At 39.8% G+C, this 3,963-nt stretch overlaps 1 non-coding gene across 1 annotated transcript; it reads right to left on the bottom strand.

Annotated features, from left to right (window-relative positions):
• Positions 1 to 1,316: 1,316 nt before the first annotated feature.
• LOC113598944 (U6 spliceosomal RNA) lies at positions 1,317 to 1,421 on the bottom strand. Its single transcript, XR_003419710.1, has one exon. It is a non-coding gene; the product is annotated as a U6 spliceosomal RNA (small nuclear RNA).
• Between the last annotated feature and the right edge of the window lie 2,542 nt (positions 1,422 to 3,963).

The following is a 3,963-nucleotide window of genomic DNA, read 5'->3' as shown; positions in this document are numbered from 1 at the left end:
TGAGACAGATTAACAGGAGAAAATCAAATTTAATAGGCATACATACAGGGAATCTACAGAGGCATGAAATTCTGAAGACGATGAGGCAACCAGGAGCATATATGAGCTAAGGAGAGGGGGCGAGGACTGAGGATACAAGGGAGAAAGCTCATTAGCAGGAAGGTGAAAGGAGATGTTTGGAAAAACAAGGTTGTCCTATTATGCAGATAAGTTCCTTAGGTAAGGGGGAGTCTCTGTAAATAGCTCTCCTCCTGGTACAGCCTCTCCTTTCCTATGTAAATGTAGGCAGCTATGGCAGAGGCAGAGAGCTTTCCCTGCATCTGCTGGGTTTTTATTACTTTTAACTCAAAATAAACTTTATGCCAAACTGACCCTTCTTGGGGCAGCCTGCCCTGAATCCCTAACGTTATCATCCTATATTAAATAAATAAATGCATATATACATACATACATAACTAAATAAATAAACAAATGGGTTACCATTTACTGTTCTATAATATTTGAAGAAAAGCAGATTGGGTGGCTTTTCTTAATAAAGCAGTGATCTGGGCATAGTGCTTGGCATTTTCATAAGTCAAATATAAAAGGGAACTGAGGAGTAGCTGCTTTTTTTCATCATGAATCCAACTCTTCACTCAAGGTATGCATATGCATATATTCCCCATTCATTTGGGCCACCTCCCTCCTCTCTGGAGGCCTGTGAGTAAGACCCTTGATGCAATTGGTAGCTGAGCACAGAGATGTAGGGGAGGTTGACATATGGAAGAAGAAAGGAAAGGAGACCAAATATGGAAAGAGGGAGAGGCAGGGGATCATCCAAGAAGCTCAGCGGTTAGTAGAATGTCTAACCAGTCAGTAAGATGTTAATAAGTTAGTCAGTCAGAACATCAGAAAAGAGCACTGTCATCACACTTAAAGTGTCAGGTAGTGTTAATTAGAGCGGGGATGATCAAACAGTGTCATATTCCCAAAGACTTCTGGTAGGCAGAATGAAAAGAATCTACTAATTTTGTCAATTAGAAGATTACTAATGGCATATAATAAAGGAAGTAGTTTCATTCTTATGAATGGGTAGAAATCTACAAGGGACAGAGGAAGTGAGGAAGTCCTTTCTTTTTAAAAATCTTTCATCTAATGGAGTGATACCTACATGAGGTTTTATTGAAGGCTATTTTTTTTTATTATACAATAAAAAGTATTTATTGGCCAACTGAAAAGTAGTTCAAGTAGGAGATGCAGCAAATAGAGCAAAGAAAGAGACAACTGATAGAGCCCAGTTCTAGCCAGCTGAGACCAAGGGACAACAACATTTTTTGAAAAATATGGAGTGTTTAACAAATCTGTGTGTCATCCTTGCACAGGGGCCATGCTATTCTTTGTATTGTCCCAATTTTAGTATATGTGGTGCTTATTTTAATCGCACTTAGGTATGTGATTTTAAAGACTTGCTAGTCTTGACGTGAATGCTCAAGTTCCTGGAGCTCAAAAGTTTAAAATTAATTTCATCAATTGATTCTACCCATCCCCAAACATATTTCTGTTCCTATATTCTCTCTCCTAATTACATAGTCTCCCAAATTAAAGTCTGGAAATTATTTTGTATTTCTTTTGTTACCCCCCATCTATTGTTCTCACCTTTCTTACCACCTCCTATCCAATCACACACAAAGTCCTATTGATTCTTCTCTTAAGTTTGTCTGGAGTCTATCTTGTATTTTATTTTATTTATTTAAAAAAATTTTTTTTAACATTTATTCATTTTTCAGAGACAGAGAGAGACAGAGCAGAGCAGAGGAGGGACAGAGAGAGACACACACAGATTCCGAAGCAGGCTCCAGGCTGTGAGCTGTCAGCACAGAACCTGCTGCGAGGTTTGAACCCACGAACCGTGAGATCATGACCTAAGCTGAAGTCAGATGCTTAACTGACTAAGCTATCTAGGAAGAAGCCCTCTCTTTCTTTCTTTCTTTCTTTCTTTCTTTCTTTCTTTCTTTCAGTCTATCTTGTATTTTAATCACAGTTCTCTATTTTGTGGAATCCACTGAACTGGAGGCTCTTTGAGGATGAGACTTGTTCTTTATGTTTCTCCTCATTTCAGCTCCTAAAAGTATATATGAAACATATTATAAATATTTGGTAAGTTTTGTAGAGATGAGCTAAGTGTTCTCCCAGTTTCCCATCCTGCACCCTTGTTTCTTCCACTCCAGTCACACCATACAACCTACTCTTCCTCCAATATCCTGTATTATTACTTATCCTTGTTTTATTTCTGCCTGGGATGCTCTTCACAATGTATTGTCCACCTGGAAAGTGGACCATATTTCTGAAAAGTTAGTGGAGGAATTAATGCCTCTGTGAAAGTGCCCTTTATTACTCTACTTTTGTGCAGACCTTGCTGCAGAATATCAAATACATTTCTTTTTCTATCTGGCACATGACAAAATCTTTCTCAGCTTCACTTGTTTGACACAGCCATAGAACGTGGGCGGGAAAATTGTGTACACGTTTAAGCTTAGCCCATAATTGCTTTCCTGTTGTCATCCTCCATGCTGTTTTTCACTTTCAGGTGGTTGGTTTAAAGATCCCCTCAAGGGGCGCCTGGGTGGCGCAGTCGGTTAAGCGTCCGACTTCAGCCAGGTCACGATCTCGCGGTCCGTGAGTTTGAGCCCCGCGTCAGGCTCTGGGCTGATGGCTCAGAGCCTGGAGCCTGTTTCCGATTCTGTGTCTCCCTCTCTCTCTGCCCCTCCCCCGTTCATGCGCTGTCTCTCTCTGTCCCAAAAATAAGTAAACGTTGAAAAAAAAAATTAAAAAAAAAAAAAAAAAAGATCCCCTCAAGTGGATCTTGGGAGCTATTATAAGAAGGGAGCCCAGGCCCCCAAGTCATTGGTTGGTGAACTGTCCAACCAGCAACTCCTGCATAGCACAATTGTGAGAATGAAAAATAAACTTTTATTGTGTTAAACCACGGAGATTTGGGAATTTATCCATTATAGCCACTGTAGAGGCACCATTTGCCACCCCAAAATATGTCTCTTTGGTATAAGGATTATTTTAGGCTGATTAATTTTTAAGAAACTGCAAACATAGGAGCTCTAAAAACCAAACAGAAGTTACCTTTTTTAAAGAGACGTGTACATGTATAAGGAAAATCTTTATTTGTAAGGGTGTCTCCCTTGCTGTACCAGGAAGAGAAGGATGACTCAATCTTTAGAAACTATTATCAGTGGAGAAGGCAATGACTTAGGTCTGAATAACCTTACCCTTGTTTCCAGTGCATGTCCAGATAATCTCTCATAACTGACTGTCCACCCCCAATATCTCGTTTTGTCTTTATCTGAAGATGGTTTTAAGGTGATGGCTTTGGCAATTTCAGAGAGTTACTCAGTTTTTCTGGGTCTCTCCCATGTATACACATTACTAAACATTTGTTTGGTTTTCTTCTGTTAATGTAATATCAGTGTAATTCGTAGACTAGCCAAGAAAGCTAGAAAGGAAGACAAAAAATCTTCTGCCCCTGAAGTTTTGGCAACCTGGATGGGATTTTTCACTGGCTGGACACTGCTGGCTCTGGGGCTGCTGCAGATCTTGGAACCTTTGACAAAAAGCTGGCAGAAGGTAAGATTAATACCGTATCAGTCTCCAGGATCTCTGCTTGCAGGATTCAGGGGAAGTGAGAATATATTTTTCTTTTCTAACTTAAGATAAGCTGGAGAAAATATTTGCAGAATTCATTCCTTGGGTATAGCAACACTGGTAAAGATCTGGTGATAAGTATTCTTGTTTTCTAGTCTTTCTTTGTCTTCCCAGAGATGATCACTGTTTTCTATTTTCTATTTTCTGACCAGTGAGAATGTTCTCCCTGGTCTTTACCAGTTGGAGGATGCCTATTTGTCTGACAGGGAGCTGAATAGGCTATGGATCCAAACTTAGGAAGTAAAAAAAGTAGGGGAAAGGGGGAACGTG

This window comes from Acinonyx jubatus, chromosome B2 (assembly GCF_027475565.1).
Source record: "Acinonyx jubatus isolate Ajub_Pintada_27869175 chromosome B2, VMU_Ajub_asm_v1.0, whole genome shotgun sequence".
NCBI classification, from domain to species: Eukaryota; Metazoa; Chordata; class Mammalia; order Carnivora; family Felidae; genus Acinonyx; species Acinonyx jubatus.
Note: the sequence above shows the minus strand (reverse complement) of the source record. Positions and strands in the feature narration are given on the sequence as shown.